We start from the raw sequence: 18,461 nt of genomic DNA, 5'->3' as shown, positions 1-18,461 counted from the left end.
TCGTCTCAGCAGTGAGCTGTGGATGAGAGCAAGCCCATCAAGAACTAACAATACATTGCTGTGCACGCGGTGGAGTGCTGTGATGAACTAAGGGACGGACTGCTGGGTTTTCATGCTGTCACGGGGTATGATACCACAAGCTAACTTGCAGGAATTTCTAAAAAGTTTGCTTGGAAGATCTGTGAAACTCCTCATCTCCTGTCTCAATCTGAAGTACCTCACACACCAGATGCCCAAGTACTGGCCATTAGACTCAAGGCCCCCCATGGAGGATGCCTGCGCTTAATTTTCGCTCATTTTTTGATGTAAGAATAATTTTTCTGTTGCAAAGAGCTCAGAAAGATCAATCGCCACAGACAGAGCAGAGCTGTTTTTAATACTACAGATTCCCATTTGAAACCTCTAGTTTTCTCTTGTGAATTGGGTTTGCTGCGGCCCCCGATCGAGAATCAAGTTCTAGACCAGCGGTTCTGAACCAGGCTCCATGTACCTCCAGGGGGTACATGAAGCCTCATCGGGGGTACACGAGATATATTTCATACACCGTCTAACACAGGTCGAAGGGCCTAAAAAATGTGAAAATGCTGGGGGTTTACTGTCGTTAAAATGCACACGTGCATGGAAACCAGATATCCTACTCCTGCTCCATGCCTCAACCTTGCACCAGAAACGTTGCTCCAAACACCTGTCACTCAGTTGTGTAGTCAAGTCTTTGAACATAGTTGTGTGTTCGAAGTTGTTGTGTTTGCATTTGAGTTTTTTACGTCTTTTTTTTATGCACGTGGCGGTTCCACGCAAGTAACAGTATACATCTGCTTTTTCCTTTCATTTTGGTAAGTACCTATGTTCAATTTTACATTGTTACCAACCTATGATGTATATTTTAAGGGTTTGACTTTGCACTATTTTTCAGGGACTGAATTCTTGCTTCGTCCATCGATTTATCATGTCAAAGAAGTGTTATTACTAGGATTCGCATGTGCAGTTTGGCTTTATGTTCATGCTTGATACAGATGATTTATAAAATCCACAATGCTTCCTTCGCTCAAAAAGTACTTTGCAATGGATATATGAAGCCATCTAAACTTAAAGAGCACCTTCAGACTGTTCACTCTGAAAATACTAAAGACCCAGAAGCTTTATTAAAAATCAAGCGATCACAACTTGAAACGAGCACACTTTACTCCTCAGAAGCCAGCGCTGGCGGCTTGTTATCGCATGGCATTAAGGATGGCCACAGAAAAAAAGCTGCATACCATCGCAGAGACCCTGGTGAAACCGTGCCATGGAAATAGCCAAGCTGATGTGTGGTAAAGATGCAAAACTAAAAATAGCACAGATCCCCCATACAACACCATTCACGACCGAATCAAGGACATGTCAGAAGACATACGCAAACAAGTAGTGGAGCAAGCCAAGAAGTCTGGTAAAATTGGCTTGCAGTTGGATGAATCAACTGATGTCTCAAATTGCGCACAACTTCTCGTTTTTGCTTGATATGCGCATGAGAATCAAGTCAAAGAAGAATTTCTCTTTTGTGAACTCCTGAAAGAAATAACAAAGGTAGCAGACATTATGGCTACGATGAATTAATTTTTTTCCAGCCTTTCCTGGGACCTTGTAGGAGCTATTTGTACTGATGGTGCTCCTGCTATGCTGGGGAAATATTCAGAGTTCACCGCTCTCGTCAAGAAGGTGAATCCAAATGTGATCTCTAGTCATTGCATTCTCCTCCCTCTTATTTGAAAGTCGTGTTGGATGTTGTCATCCAGGCCGTCAACTGGATCAGAGCAAGGGCATTGAATCACTGCATGTTCAAAGCGCTGTGCGAAGGAAGAGGTTGGGTCTGAACACACTGACTTCTGCTTCACACAGAAGTACGCTGGTTATCCGGACAAAAAGTTCTGACAAGAGTTTTTGAACTTTGAGATTAATTGAAATGTTTCTGCATGAAAATGGATCAATTCTGCTTCAGTGTTTCATAGGTCCGAACTTTGCGGGTTGTTTGGCATCCCTCGCAGATGTGTTCACAATTCTAAACTCGTTGAACATTTCAGTCCAAACTCGTTGAACATTTCAGTCCCAGGTGAAGAAGTGACTACCTTGGAGGACAAAACAGTCAAATCCTTTCAAGAGAAGTTGGCTCTCTGGGGAAGAAGAGGCAATTCCAGTAACTTGGCCAATTTTCCTCTCTTGGATGAAATCACTTTAGATCCAGTGCATCCAGGGGAACCATGAGTCCGTGAGAGTATTATTAGGTAGACAAGGTTCTTTGGGTGAATCTCATCTTTTGTTAGACCAACTTAAATAGTTGGAAAAAAAATTTTAAGCAAGCTTTTGGTTCAAAAACCCCTTGTTGGGCTGAGGGCCCGGGATCCGTCAGGCCACAACCCCAACACCCGCCCGCGACCAGCTTCCCCGACCGCGTGGCGCGTTATGGCGGCTACAGTCGTATTTAAAAGCTCTCAGCCCAGACGGGCGTCCACCGCACCCAATCGGCTGCCGGCCCGCGCAGCGCCTCCCAGCCAATGAACGCCGGCATGGAAAGATTAAGCGCCCGCCTCCTCCCTGGTCCCGCCCCCGCCCTGCCGGCCCGGGGGGCGTGGCTTGGCCGAAGGCGCGCCTGCGCCGTGCGCGGGACACGCAGTGCAGGAGCGGCCGCGGAGGAGCGCGGAGCTCCGCCCCAGGGGGCGTGGCCTAGTCGGGGTGCGCGGGACCCGGTGTGCGGGCGCGGAGGAGCGGGGCGCTGCGGCCGGGGGCAGCGGCGGGGGAGGCGCAGCTCCGCTCCGGGCTCGGGCAGGGGCTCGAGATGCGCCCGGGGAGGCAGCGCGGAGCCGCCCGCCCGCCCGCCCACACGGCGCTGCACGTGCCCCGAGCCGGCATGCGGGAGCCCCGGGGCCGCCTGCTCCTTCCCTCCCCACCCCGGCCCCAGAACAGCCGGGACCCGCCTTCTCCGCGCCTCCTGGATGCTTAGTGCTACCTTTTACACGTGGCTGCTCACTAATCACCGTAGGTTTACATAGTGCTAATTAACGCTCATGTTGCTTACTATTCTAATATTTCTCCTTCTAGCGGTGCACGATCGTCATGACGTTAATAAGATGATTTTTAAATTTATTATCATGACATGAATGAAATGATTTTTAAAATCCGTTGGGCGTGCACAACGCGCTCTGCACATCCAGCTTCTTTTAAACCAGTTGCGTGGGCGCTAGAAACCCTGGGCTGGGCATCGGCTAATCGCTATTACTGCGGTACTGCTACATCTTAATTATTCTTTATATAGTATTGTCATTACTGTGACTGGCTATGTAGTATTCCTGTGTTTGAAAGCCGGTGTGTTTTCTGCACTCGATGGAGGTGAACGACTTCTTTTCTTTTCTCCTCCCCTTTTCTTCAGTTAACTCTGAGTCTGGGTCACCCGCTGCAATTCGCCCTCCGTGCATTGCTTGGTTGTGTCGGGGGTGAGTTTTTGGGGAGGTAAAAATCCTTTTAAAAATAAATAAATAAATCTCAGACTGCTTTTTTGGGGGCTGGGGAGACACCCAAAGCTGCCGGCAGGGCCCCGGCTCCTCCATCCCACCTAACAGGCTAAAGGTGGTTGCTTATTCCCAGTTCCTTTCTCAAAGCTAATCTAGACCCAATCAAAGCTTGTTGTTAATGAATTACACATCTTAAATATAATTTCATTGCATATTTGCTAATTAATATGCAAAATAATATCCATCAAGTCCAGAGCCCTAAATACAGGTCAGATTATGATGGGATTATGGGGCAAAATACTTCTTGGGCCACCCCAAACTGCCTGTTGACACCACAGGGGACTGTCCCAAAGCACCTTGACCACAGCGTTGCCCGGCCCAAAGTGCGGTTTGGCCGTGCTGGCTGCCAGCTGACACCCCCCGCCCCTGTACTAAATATATGGGCATGAGTTAGGAACTAGTTTTTGGGCTGGGATTATAGCCAGAAATCCTTCTTGGGCCACCCCATGATCCCAGGTAATTGGTAACTGGTAGCAGCCAGGCCTGCAGTGATCCCAGGTCCTATGCCTCAAAACAGACACAGTTGCACGAGCACCCATGTCACAAGTGGGTAGCCAGAAATCCTTCCTGGGCCACCCCATGACAGACCTGTGTGCCATCGGGGACTCTGCTGGACGTCTCTCACCCGTCTTGCCCGACCCAGAACGCGGCTCGCCCGTGATAGACTGCAAACCGACAGCGTGCCAGCTTCTGTGCTGAGTATATGGACCCACATAAGGACCTGGATTTAGGGCTGGGATCACAGCTAGAAATCCTTCTTGGGCCAGCCCACACCATGCCTCTGTGGCACATGGGACTCACCTGGTTATCTCTGCAGAGTCCTGCCGGTCCCAGGAAACGGTTTGGCTGTGCCAGGCTGCCAGCTGATCGTCCACCCAGACGCCACCAACTACAGGGGCCTGAATAAAGAACTGGGATTTGGGCTGCGATCAGAGATGGAAATGCTTGTTGGGCCACCCCACGCTGTCACTCTGTGGTACCAGTGGACTCCCCTGGACATCCCTGACCACAGCTTGCCTGGCCCAACTCGTGGTTTGGCCCTGCCAGGATGCCAACGGACAGCTCCCCCCAGCCACGGTGCTAAGTATGTGGGTTTGAATAAGGAAGTGGATCTTGGGCTGGGATTATGGCTGGAAATCTGTTTTGGGCCACCTCACAGCATGTCCCTGTTGTACCAGGGGACTCTCCTGGTCATCTCTGACCGGAGTCATAGTATCATAGTACTTGGGGGTGGAAGGGACCTAAGCAGCTCATCAGGTCTGACTCCCTCCCTCAGGCAGGAATGGGTGCCAGAATCATGTCACCCCAGCCAAATATCTACCCAGCCTCCTCTTGAAGACGCCCAAGGTAGGAGAGCACCACCTCCCTTGGGAGCCCATTGCAGAGCCTGGCAGCCCTAAGTGTAAAGTAATGTTTCCTGGTGTCCAGACTGATCCTTTTCTCTAACAATTGGAGGGTGTTATTCCTAGTAACCCTGGGGGGTGCCTGGGGGGAACAGAGCTTCCCCCAGTTCTCTCTGGTCCCCCCTGGGGAGTTTGTAAACTGCCACCAGATCCCCTCTCAGTCTTCTCTTGTGGAGGCTGAATAGGTTGAGACCTTCTAACCTGTCTGTAGGGCCTGCCCTGCTGCCCCATGAAAAGTGGAGATGCTGGGGATTGAACCCAGGACCTCATACATGCAAAGCATGCGCTCTACCACTGAGCTACATCCCCTTGCTCTCCTACTTGACTGAAGACATGGTTTGGTTGTGCCAGGCCATGAACTGGCAGCCCCCACAAATACTGTCCTAAGTATATGGGCTTGAATAAGGAACTGGGTTTTGGGCTGGGTTGACAGGAAATCCTCTTTGGACCACCCCATACCATGCCTCTGTGGCACTGGATACTATCCCACACCCCCCAACCAGAGTCTTGCCTGGCCCAAAGTGCAGTTTTTGCGTGCCAAGCTGCCAACTGCCAGCCCCCCGTGCCCATGGTACTAAGTACATGGACCCAAATAAGGACCTGGTTTTGGACTGGGGTTATGGCTGGAAATACTGTTTGGGCCAGTTCCCCCATCCCCACTGTACTAAGTAGACAGGCTCAAGGAAGGAATTTCTCATGGGCTGGGATTAGAGATGGAAATCCTTCTTGGGCCACCCCACACCATGCCTCTATGGCACCGGGGGACTCTCCCGGACACCACTGACCAGTCTGGCCCGGACCAGAGCGTGGTTTCTTCATACCAGGCTGCCAACTAACAGCCCCCCATTCCCATGGTACTAAGTATACATGCTTGACTAAGGACCCAGCATTTAGGCTGAGATTACAGACTGAATTGATGACCAGTGTCTTGCCTGGCCCAGATGGTGTGGGGTGGCCCAAAATGGATTTCCAGCCATGATCCCAGCTGTTACCAGATTTGCCTGTCACTTTGGGGTGTGCTCATTTATTAGGGGTACATTTCTAGGGTCTTTGCAATTCTATCAATGTGCTGCTCGTGTTACCTGTGTTTTTGTACGGAGCTGTATCTCTGCCTTCTGCAAGTCCTCACCCCCGATGGAGCTATCTTGCAGGACTCCGTTTCAATGGGGCTGGGTTCCTCCAGCCACTAAATCAGTCAAATGCACACACACACACACACGCGCACACACACACACTAACATGACACGCCTGACCCGGCCGGGTTGATCAGCATGTACAGGCTGACACCTTCATGTGCCAGGAATCAGTTCATTAAGGGAACACTACACTGCAGTCAGACACCAGCACTCAGTGAACAGAATCCCTCTGAATCCGGCTGGGTGTCCAGCTGACACCCTCATGGGCCAGCTCTCAGTTCATTAGGGCACGCCTGAGCCAAACTGGGCCAATCAGCCTATACAAGCTGATCCCCTTATGTGTCTCAAACTCAGCACGTCCCAATCTTTTGCCCTAACTGTCGTAGTAGTGGTAGCCTCTTGATGAGCGGACCCCGCAGTATTTCTGGGCTTGACAGGGATCTTTGGCTTAGGTAAAAGAAGCGTTGCTGCAGAGCAAGTGGGGAAGGGAAGTAGAGAAGGAAAAATACACCCAGTTACCTCCAGTTTGACTATAAAAGTTATTTATTGTGAAGCATATCCAATTTATAATGGTACTAGTAGTAAGAGACATGCAAGGGAAAACAAAGAAAACAATTACAATATTCCCCTGGTTTAATTGAGTATTTGGGGAAACTTAGCTGAAGCTTAACTAATACAATTTTGGTTCAGAAAGCTATGCCTAGAGACAAAAAGAAAAAGAGAGAAAGAGAGAGCGAGAGCTGGGGTGTCACTGTTCCCAGGCACTCGGGTGATCTGATGACAAGCAAAGTTCCCAGCACGATCCTTGAAGGGAGAGGATCTGTTTCTGCCAGCTTCTTGGGAACAACAGCGGGTGATGTCAGAGAGATTTTCTTCTCTTGAAGCACCCTGTTTGCTGCTTTACAGCTTTCTTATCCCCTTAGTCCAGACTCTTCAAAGCATTCTTTTAATTGTGTAAATCAAGAGGGTCCCAAGCCATAAGTGACAGGGAAAATCCTATTATATAACAGTTTCAATTTAAATGAATGACCTTTCTCAGTGACCAGGGGTTATCTGGTTTGGAACGTCTCAAGAAATGGATTAACAACCAGGAAAAACATCAAGTTTTAAGGAATAACCAGACACGTAGGAGCCAGCTTGAAATTATGGGGTTTTATTTTCTTTTTTTCCAATCCTCTTCCTTTTACAACAAGGTGTCTATGAAACGGCATCTTCACATCTTCTCTTAACTTTTTAATCCTGAGCCATTTTGGTTGTTGCCAGCCTCAAGGCACTCATGCTTACAAAATCAAATGGAGATGCGCAGAACTGAGACCGGTTTTCCTGTAGATTGTCTGAAGAGGCTTCATCTTTTGTTAAGTGCACTGACGGGGTCTGTCTTGGGGCGGTGGATTGTTCTTGGTGCTGTGTATTGAGCTGGTCCCTGAGGGAATCATGATTAATTGGTAACTGGTAACAGCCGGGCCTGCGGTGATCCCAGGTCCCATGCCTCAAAACAGCCACAGTTGCACGAGCACCCATGTCACGAGTTTTGCCTGTCAGCAGCCAGAGGTGCAGGCCCCCGAGCCCAGAAGCCCTGCACCGATCTCCTCGCCAGCTGCCAGGCCTCGTGGCCGCAGCAGGGGCCACCATCGCTGCAGTTTCCAGCCCGCTGCACCTTAACACACACGGTCATCTATGTCACGAGTTTTGCCTGTCAGCAGCTTGAGGTGCAGTTCCCCCAAAACCCTGCACCAATCGTCTTGAAGCTTGGCAGGTTTCATGGCCTCGGCGAGGCTACCGCCCCTGCAGTTTTCACCCGGCTGTGGCGTAACACATACACGTGACGTGAGTTTTGCTTTCAAGAATGTGGGGTGCAGTTCCCCCGAGCCCCTGCACCGATCTTCTTGAAACGTGGCAGGCTTCATGCTCTCAACAGGGGCTACCATCCCTGCAAGTTTCACCCAAATCAGACAAAAAAACAACAAAGCTGTCGATATTTCACTGATTCCCCATTATACCCTATGGCCGGGTCTCCGAGGTGGCTCCGAAGCTTCCTACTCACACAAGCCGACTCGTGACTACAATGGACTGCAGAACCCGGATCTACTCTAAGCAGGATTACCTCTGTCGTCACATCCACAGCTGCCCCATTCAGGCCATGGAAAGCTGTCTGTGCACCAGGCATGGCAGGATCGGCGCTGGGACAGTTGGCTGTGCCGACCTCAGAGAATGGGAGAGCTTTGCATCTCCCTGGGTGATTATAGGATCGTATTTCTGAAGACACGTACTTTTGGGGCATCCAGCAGCAAAGACACACATTTCAATGGGATGGAAAGTGGGTCAAACCTGTTTCAAAGGGAGCGTAGAGAGAGTGTCTGATCTTCTGGGGAAGGGATGTTGATTGTCAGCACGAAGACTTCTTACATGAGCTCTGTACAATGGGAAACAGCAACGGAGAACAGGTGGTGGGAGGTAGCCAGCAAAGTCAGTGACATTTAGGAGGCAGCAGAGCAGTACTTGGACGTACCAAGTAGTTATTTCATCTCCGTGAGCAATTTTAATTAATTTTTAGCAAAACCTTAAAAAAATGAAGACCTGGACTTCTTCAGCTGTGCCATCACAAACCTGAAGGATTACAGGGAAAGGATTTTTGAGCTGCTTCAGGAGATCACCTACCTAGATTGATTTGATCAGGAAGGTAATGAGGCCCCCAACTCAGAAGATGAAGATGATGAGGGTAACTTCTCTAAACATGCAGTCATTAGTTATGCCATTCAGTCAGGATCTAAATACAAAATTGAGACTAAAGTGACTGTGGAAGTGCTGGAGCACAAATCAGCTACGTGTGTCAGGTGAAGGGCAGTATCACATACTGCTCCTATTGAGTAATGCGGGGGGCGGGCAATGCACTTGCAAGGAATGTAGTCGTGGATGCTGTGCACGGTTAAAGGAGAGCTGCACTTAGGAAAACATGAGTACACATCTTTACACTGAGATATAACTATATAAAAGCAGTTATTTTATTGCTGGTACCAAAAGCTTTTTTTTTTCCGTACCCATCATCTCATATTCGATGCTGTGGCACATTCAGTTCTGTGTTTTCTCTTCCTATAGAAAGAGGAAAAAGTGGGATGTTACTTCTAGTCCTGTCTTTTTTTAAAGATTTCTGGAGAAGGTTTTGTAGCTGAATTGAGTCAGATTTCAGAAAATCATTTAAGATTAGTTTACAAACAAGCCTTTGAGGTTTAAGCAAAGCTGTAAGGAATTAATTTACCTGCCTTTCAGAGGGGGATGAGGAGGATGAAGCAGATGAAGACGAAGCTGGTCCATCAGGAGAGTACAAAGAAGACGAAGATGAAAATGTTGGAGGTTCAGATTTGGGGGAGAGTGAAGAGGAGGAAGGAGCTGGCCTTTCATACCTGATGATGGACAAGATCCAGGCAGGACTTACCCTATTCTACTATAAGGCTCAGGATTTTCTTGACACTGTCTAGCTATAAATGTGTAATAAGCAGAATCATGTAAATCCACTATCATACATGAGCAATAGAGTACTTTAGAGAGAGACCTTTTACGATCAAAGAAGTGCATTACAGTAGGGGAACCACCGCTGTTTGGTATTCTTCGTTATCTTGCTCAAAATGAAATGCTGCAAGATACATTACTTCACGGCGTTGTAGAATTAGTGTCATTCTGCACCAGATCACCACGTCCGATTTGGAGGAGAACGTGGCCGAAACAAATCCACCTGCCCTATCAGGATGCTCACAAGTGCCTGGGGCGCTTCAGCCTTGAGAGCCATGCCCTCACCATGCAGATCTGCAGGCTGTCAGGTGTGGGGCTGGGGCTTCCAGGCAGGGGGGAGAGGGTGAGTATGGAGGAGCTAGGGCCTGAGGGTGCAGGGGGCTGATCAGGATGTGAGGGCTGAGGCAAAGGGGAAACAGGCTGGGAATCCAGGAGTGAGGGCTGGCCACTGAGGAAGAAGTCAGGGAGAGGCTGGAGCTGTGGCCCTGGGAGCGCCGTGGGTCTGGCCATGCAGGGAAGAGCTGGGGCGGGGAGCGGAGACTTGCCCTGGGTGGGAGCGCATTGCCCTTGCCCTGGGTGGGAGCACAGGACCTTGAGCTGCTGTTAGTGGAGGGAGGTGGGTGGGAAGTTGGATCCTGGCATTTTGGGGAAGGAGGAGGGATTGGACGCTCCTTTCACCCCACTTATCTCAGGGCCCTTTTCTTTCCTCCCCGGGGGGCAGACAGCCCGTGTGATGTTTGCTGAGCTGACCTGCAGGGAGCCTGATGGATCCAGGGGATGGGAACGGGGCTGTGTCGGGTTCGCTGCTCTGGGAAGGAAGCGCGTTAGAGCAGAGCAGGCGTGAGGACCAGGACTTGCAGGTTGTGCCCTGCTCTGGCTCTTCGAAAGGAGTGCTGTCCAGCATGCCATAGTGAGGGGCATGGTTTGGGAGGACTCCTGGGTCCTGTTTCTAGCTGAGGGAAGGAGGGAAGGGGTGGGAGGAAGGCTCTGTGGCTCAGGACTCCTGGCTTCTTTTGGGGATCTGTCACTTCCCCAGAATGAACCCACAAATCATCTGTGCATTGAGTCAATCGATCCCTTGGGTGATGCTGTCAGCACGTACATGGAGGTGAGTGGAAGCAGCACTGTGGGAGGTGTCCACTGCCCTGGTCAGAGGAGGCCGGGGTTGGGGGAATACTGGGCCCATGGATCGGATTGAAGGGTGGATGGCGATACTGGGCTGGGGTGGCCTCATGGGTCCCATCTGTCAGGCAGAGGAAGGTAGTAATAGGTGCATGGGTCAGATCCCGGCTGGCATGGATGGGGTTCCCATCTGGGGCTGCAGGGAAGCAGAAGGGTTACTTGGCTGGGGGTGGGCCCGTGGGTCCCACGGGAGGGTTTGTATACTACAAGCAGTGCCCTCCTGCCAGGGTCCCCGTTGGGTCCCAGTCGTGCCCTTCACTGCCCAGCCCTGTCCTGGCAGTGGCTGATGGGGAAAATGTGGGGTCTTTCCATTCTCCTTCAGCATGGAAATGGCCTCTGCTTTGCCTCCCACCCCGCTCATGCTTTGCCTCCTGTCTCTTCACAGCAGTGATCAACGTGAGCCATGATGCACGACTGATCCCGCAGACCAGCTGCCAGCTCTGGGTGGTGGAGGAGCAGTCCATCAGCCACATCAACGGCGACTTCGACTGCAAGCGGGAGGTGCTGGAGGCCTCAGGCCAGGTCAGCATTAACTGGCCCCGGGAGTGACCTTGCTGTGGGGAGGCTCCTCGAGGACCTGCCCCTCCCCTCTCAGAGACCTGCCTGCACAGCTTCACGTGCGCCCACACCCAGAGGACTCCGTGTAGAGGGGGCAGGGCCGCAGGCATGGTTGTGGTTGAACTTTGAAGATGTGTTTTGGGGGCCTAATGCAAGACATGTTATATTTTTAGAGCTGTTCTTCTATACCTGCTGCTTTCCCAGGAGAGAGAGACTTAATTTATATGAATGGGAGGGAGGGGGTTGTACTGGAATGGTCTGTTTTAAGCAGGAGTGAGGGCTGTCCTTGTCCCATTGCTGGGTTCCCTGCCCCCAGTCTGGAGAATGGCTTGAGCCTTGTTTTGCTTCCACCCAAGAAGATTATATTAAAATATAATAAAGGAAAAGTGGCTCGTGGTGGGTTTTATTCTGAAGGGGTAGGAGTGGGGCTTCACAGTACTGGCAGGAGGGACACCCCTGAGATTGCAGTGGACAGACAGACTGGGCTGAGGCATGGGGATGGGCACGCAGGCACAAGCATATTCTCCCTGCCATGAACACACACACATACATGCAGGCACACACACGCACAGACACATGCACACAGAGAGAGATGGGTGTGCACTCTATTCACTCGCTCTGCACGTGGACACATTAACACGCTCTCCATGCCATGAACACAGATGCATGCACACGCACACACATGGACAGACACATGCACACATGCAGGCAGGCATGCACTCTTCACACTCACTCTCTGCACATGGACACGCAGACACAAATACACTCTCCCTGCTATGAACACAGAAACACATGCACAGACAGGCATGTACACATGCAAAGAGGAGCACATGCACAGACACACGTGCACACACATACACACATGCACACACACATGCACATATGCATGCACACATGCATGCAGGCACACACATGAACACATATGTACACATGCAGACTCATGAACAGACACACAGAGGTACATATGAATTGACACAGACATGCACATACACTCATGCACGCACAGGCACATGCAGGAACACACACATGCACACAGATACATGCACACAGACATGCATATGCACACAGACATGCAAGAACACACGCATGCACAAACATGCACACAGATGTGTGCAGACACATGCACGCACATAGATACATACACATGCACACACATGCATACAGAAACCTACAAGCACACTCATGCATGCAGACTTGTGCATGCACACATAAGCATGCACAGGTGCACATGCACACACACATGCACACACATGAATGCACACAGACACATGCATGCGTATGCATGCAGGCATGCACGCACATAAATGTAGGCACACAGGCACATGCAGGCACACGTGCATGCACAAACACATGCACACATGCTCGCGTATGCATTCACACAGATGTATGCAAGCAGACACACGTAAGCAAACTCACGCATGCAGACGCATGCATGCACAAACGCATGCACGTGTGTGCATGCAAACATGCACATGTGCACCTGGACACATGCATGCACATACATGCACGCACAGAGACACACCTGCACACACGTGCATGCATGGAGACGTGCCTGCACACATACATGCATGGAGACGTACACGCGTGTACGCAGACAGATGCATACACGTGAATGCAGACAGACACATGCAAGCACACACTCGTGTGTGCATGCACAAACACATGCATGGACAGACAAGGACATGCAAGCACAAACGCATGCACGCACCGGCACATGCAAGCTCACACTTGTGCGTGCAAATACAAACACGCACATACGCACACGATCCCGCCCGGCCATGGGGCAGGCTGGGCTGGCGGCGGGGGGAAGGTCCGGAGCCCCCAGGGGTCCCGGGAAGAGCAGAGGGGAGCCGGCCCCAGCTCGGCCCCATAGGGGTGGGGGTGGGGGTAGCAGGGCTGCAGCCCCGGCCCTCCCCGGGCCCGGGCACTCCGGCGGGAAGGGGTGCTGCAACGACACCCCCCTCGCCACCGGTGCAAACGCCCCCTGCTCCCTGTGCACACCCAAGTCTGCATCCCACCCCCCAACCCCCGGGCCAGGCGGGGGCCGATGGGGCAGCCTCGGGCTGGGGGTCCCGCGACAGGGGTCCGGCTCCTCTCGTGCGGGGCTTTGCTTTTCTTCCTCTCTCTTGCTTTAGTCGCAGGTCAGGTCCTGCCCTGGGCAGAGCCCGTGTGCCCGGGGGCGGGGAGGTGCTGGTGGGGGCGGTAAGAGCAGGGTGGCACCGATCTCGGGGTGTTTGGGGGGATCTTGGGCGCTGCCAGTGGTGTCTCCAAAGGACAGTGTGAGTTCGTGCCTGGTGCGCTTTTGCCAATAAACACACAGGGGTGGAGGATCCAACTTAATCTTTATTGTTTCAAGTCTGCGCAGAGAGGGGTGCTTGGCAATCTTTTGCAAAGCAAGCACCACCGGTTTCTACCTTTGGGTACCTTTTATACATATGTTTGCAAGTGTATTGCTCAGTGATTGGTTACAAGCCACTGACATAAGACGTTCTCTACTGAGCATGTCTCTATACCTATGGTTTAGCCATGTATTTCATTTACATACATATATGTTTCATTAACATACTTTTGCTCTGCCCAGGGTGTGATTTTTAGCATTATAATTAGACCTTTTTCTCAACTTCTTGCTATCTTACAAGTGTCAGGGAGACATTATCCTGCTGGTGTTAGGGAGGCATTCCAGGATGTCTCTAGTGGGTTATGGAATAGAGAAAATCCCACACAATTTACTGATTCGTTTTGATGCACTGGCTGGGGGAGTAGTTAACTAATTGCACGATTTCATAATGATTACACACTTAATTTATACAACACAATTTTATTTTAAAACTCTTTGCTACGTATATAACACTGCTTAGCTTTAAGAAACACCACAAACATTAAAAACATAATAATTACATATATCAGAAACAATGCTCCGAATGGACTTCCTTCCCAAACAATACTATAAGAATTAGTGTTACAAAAACAACTACAATTGTAACTAAAAGTTAAATTAGAATCAATACTATTATTTTTCATATTATACTTACAATCCTAGAATTCCGAGAAGCCAAATACCAAAATATGGTTTCATCCCTCAGTAGTACGATTCAATGGGTTGGCCTCAGTAGTACGGTTCAAAGAAATGGGCTCAGCAATACAATTCAATAGGCTGGCTTCAACAGTGATAGGACTAAGTCCCCTTCCTTCAGTCCCTTTCAGGTGCTCCACGGCTTCAGCGTGAACTAAGAGATTCGTGTTCACGGAGAGGGTAGTTCAGGTGATCAGTCTGACCCGGGCTATACTTGCGATTCTTCCTTCGTTGTTCTACAAGTATAGTCACCTCCAACTTGGGACAGTAAGTTACCGTTTTTATTGAGCGAGCTGCCATCAGTGGGCTCCTCCTACTCAATATATCACTGCTCCCAAATTTGGGCTCGGATCTTACTCAACAGATTCTTTTACCTTCGTTGAGCATTTTAAATTACCTTTGGGAAACTTCCATATCATTGCAAATGCCCTTTTCTTACCAACCTGGTCAAAAGGCCTCAGGGTTTGATCTCTTGGAATTCAGGATATTTGCTCTCTTTGTAAAAGATTTCTAAAAGATGAAATTTAAATTAAGACTTTAAGCGAAGTCAGGACCTTTTGCACGTAGTCCCAAAACAAAGAACTAGATAAGGAGATAAATCTTATCTTCTTCCTGAAACTGGCTAATGGGCAACCTTTACAAACATTCAAACTATTTCATTCAATATGACACAGTCGTTCAACCAAGATCCGTCCGTCTTCCAGTCCGTTCATCGAAAACGAAAGAGATAGCGCGGTTATGGTTAAGGAAGCAGGCAGAAAAGGTAAAATGAGGATGGCAGAGAAGGAGCACTACCTCGAGGCGCAGTAAGCACGTGATATCCATGAAAGATCCTCTTCAGCCGCAGCTCTGGTGCAAGGGCTGTTTGACCAAAGGCAGAAGAGGGAGATCCAGGACACGGATCTGGTTAAACAGTTCTCCCTCCAGAAAGGGAAAAGGCTTGAAGAGAAACTGGGGGAAGTTGCCCATGAAAGCGGTGCAATGCTGAGACACTGGGAGGACCCACATGGTCAAAGGGCCGACAGTACGCAGCAAGTAATACAGTGTATTCCCCAGGGCAGAGCCGGGAGCAGCGGGAGCTCCCCAGCCTACAGACATAGAGGTGACAGTCACCGCAGGGAGCACGTGTGAGACAGACCTGGGCCGTCTGTTCTTGTGCACAGACAAGAAATGGTGTTCGTTAGGACCTGGTGTTGGAGTCCCTTTCCTCACCCGCTGTCACAGTGCCCTGGAGGGAAACCCTGGCAGGGGCCAGTCCTGTGCGAAGTCCCTCCTTGTGAGCACCATCAGGCCGCGTGCAAGCCCAGCCCTGTCTCACACCTGGAGGCTGATGCAGCGGTGCGGCCGGACACGGCCGAGACGTGCACGCGGGGAGACCCGGAGAAGGTGACGCGCATCACAATGGCCCCTTCTAGAACCGGCTCGTCGCCGTGCGGCTCCTGGAGACGCGCACAGCAGTTGGACTGCTCCCGAGCCAACACTGCTTGGAGTCAGGTCACACCTGTGTCCTTGGTGTCACCCTGACCGCAAGGGTAAGTGTGGGCAAACGAGGGGGTGTTTGCACCCACACTTGGGGGGTCGTAGGGGTGGGTGACTTGTGGCTGGGGGAATTGTCACTTTTATGCTTTCGTTTCTTTCCTAAACATGACTTCAGTCCGCTTCAGTACAAGCCAAGGGCTGAAGACGAGGTGTGCTGGCCTGACATGGGGAGGCGGGGGGAGTGCTTGGAGCGATGCTATTTGGCTGGGCAGGCAAGGTGAGGGGTGCAGCGGAGCAGGCAGTGAGGATGCGGATGGTTGCTTTAGGGTTTCCATATTTCCAGGTCCAAAATGCAGGACACCTGTCACATGGCGGAGGGGGGACAGGGGATATGACAGTGGGGGGCAGAGACATGCCAGTGCCCTGTCCCTGCCCATACTGTTGTCCCTCAGTGCCGAGCCACAGCCCCCGCCAGCCCTGCTGCTGCCCCTCACCCCCAACCCACTGACCCCAGCCTGCCAGTGCCCCTCACCCCAAACTGCAGTACCCTGCCCCCCGGCCATGATGCTGTCCCTCGCTCCAGACATCAAGTAACTGGGAATGACTGGTTGTGGTTTCAACTTGCTCTTCAATATTTCTTTCATACAGCTACAGAAGACTGGACAGTCTTTTATCCCGGGAGAAAAATATGGGATCCTTTGGAAAGAGAGGAAGGTAAATCAAATAGAGATGCCAATTCTCACTGTCACACACTCATTTTGCCCTGTCTAATTTGAGAGATTCAGGTGTGAATTGAAGAATGCAGTGCTGAGGGGAGGGGAGGGGAAGGGCAGGGAGCTGCGCTGGAAAGGAGACGGCCCAGCCAGGTCTCTGCGCATAGCGGTGCAGTGAGCGCTGGAGCAGGGCCAGAAAAGGCAATATACTCCACGCAGGATTCGGAGAGAGCTCGTGCACAAAGACCGAGCCCCGAGGCCCGCAGACACGCAACGACGCCTTACTTCACTTCCATTCCCCTCTTTACTCTAGGGAAGGAGAAGATGCTATTGCTGCTAACTTTGCCCTGGTTGAGCGCTGAGGAAAAGGGCCAAGCGCTCAACCCAGCGATACCAGTTTTTCTGTTGGCTTTTTTTCGTAATTGAACCGACCCCGAAATTCTGCTTCCAGTCTCATTGGTTGCCGTCCATTGACTCTGGGGGATTTACATAACCAAACCCTGATTATTAAAGTGTTTTGTGGCTTGAGCCCCGGTGTCTTGTCCTGCCTGGTGCAGGGGCTGGACCCGCTCTGTCGGCTTCTCCTGGATTTCAATTTCCAGTTTCTAAATGAGTTGATGCAAACGGTCTCCTAAAACTTACTACTTAATATCATAACACTTTTCTTCTTGCCTTCCTGCTTCCTTTTTTTGTGAAGAGGTATGGCTCTGTGCCAGTGTGCTCACGGTCCATGTCTCCATGGCGGCATGCTTTTGAACTTAAAGTAAGGACATACATTTATTTAATTTTAACTTTAGGATCTTCCCCATTGTTCTTTCCGCAGTTTGTGCACGCTCATCGGGCCACGCTCTATGCATACAAAGAAACGGCACAAATGCATTTTGAATTCTTTTCTCTTTTTTTCTCTCTGTTTTATTTTGGTTTTACTTCGAACGGTGTAGATGTGCTTAGCACCTAATCACCTTTGCTCCTTACACCAGTAGAAGTAATAATTTCCAATTAACTTGGTTTTGAACTCCTCAACAGGGCATCTCAGGAGGAGGGACAAGGAAGGAGATGCATCCCTCTGCCATCCTGCCTCGAGCACTGCCGCACGCAGGAGCTGAGGCCCGAAGCAGGCAGCCAGACAGGGCAGCAGATGTTTGCCACAGCAGAGTCAAGGGCCTGGGACGCTGTGTGGCGGCAGCAGCTGCGGCTGCAGCAGGCAGGCCAGGAGCGGGTAAGACCATCCACCGCTCGGTCTCCCCCACGCACAACCCACCCTCCCTTCTATGCCCCAGGGGCAAAAATGAGTAGTTGTACCCCTGTGTGCCCACTCTGGGACCTCCTCCATTTCAAAATCCTAGATGTTATCCTCCCTTTTGAAGAACCCTTTCCAAACTCACCATGTCCATTTGTAGCCTAACTGGTAAGAAAACCAATTACTCTTTCAACATCACAACCACATGGCAAATTGAGCTAGTACCGGCGGGGCTGTCTTTACCCATCCAGATCGGAAGTTGTTCCAGACTTTGAGAAGCCGTCAGAATTTGGCCGTCCCCCACGACCGTCCTGTTTGATCAGAAACCAGTTGTATTTGGAGACATCCTGAGGCGGAGGGTTGAGGCCCCATTTTGAATGCAAAGTGCTGAGTTTGATGATTGCTGAGGAGGCAGTTGCAAAGGATGCTGTCTTTATTCACAGAGACTTTTGTCATTCGTTTCCATAGCTACAAAAATGGGGTGCTTCTTTGCATCACAACTCATTGCCATTTGTTGCACACCAACACCATAGATTAAAAGTAACACCTCTTTGGTGCCTGCTGCCCAGAGGACTGCTGCTAGAGATGACTACCAGCTATGATCTGGAGACATCCTCTGTGGCACCCT

The 18,461-nt window shown here is 50.7% G+C and overlaps 1 long non-coding RNA gene and 1 other non-coding gene across 2 annotated transcripts; one reads left to right on the top strand and one right to left on the bottom strand.

The window, feature by feature from the left end:
* Positions 1 to 5,182: 5,182 nt before the first annotated feature.
* On the bottom strand, positions 5,183 to 5,254 carry TRNAA-UGC (transfer RNA alanine (anticodon UGC)). The gene has a single exon. It is a non-coding gene; the product is annotated as a tRNA-Ala (tRNA).
* Positions 5,255 to 15,751: 10,497 nt separating this feature from the next.
* On the top strand, positions 15,752 to 17,644 carry LOC132250315 (uncharacterized). Its single transcript, XR_009461992.1, has 3 exons — positions 15,752 to 15,933; positions 16,529 to 16,594; positions 17,620 to 17,644. It is a non-coding gene; the product is annotated as an uncharacterized LOC132250315 (long non-coding RNA).
* Positions 17,645 to 18,461: the final 817 nt, after the last annotated feature.

This window comes from Alligator mississippiensis, chromosome 1, assembly GCF_030867095.1.
Source record: "Alligator mississippiensis isolate rAllMis1 chromosome 1, rAllMis1, whole genome shotgun sequence".
NCBI lineage: Eukaryota > Metazoa > Chordata > Crocodylia > Alligatoridae > Alligator > Alligator mississippiensis.
The sequence above is the reverse complement of the archived record's forward strand: the minus strand, read 5'-3'. Positions and strand labels throughout refer to the sequence as shown.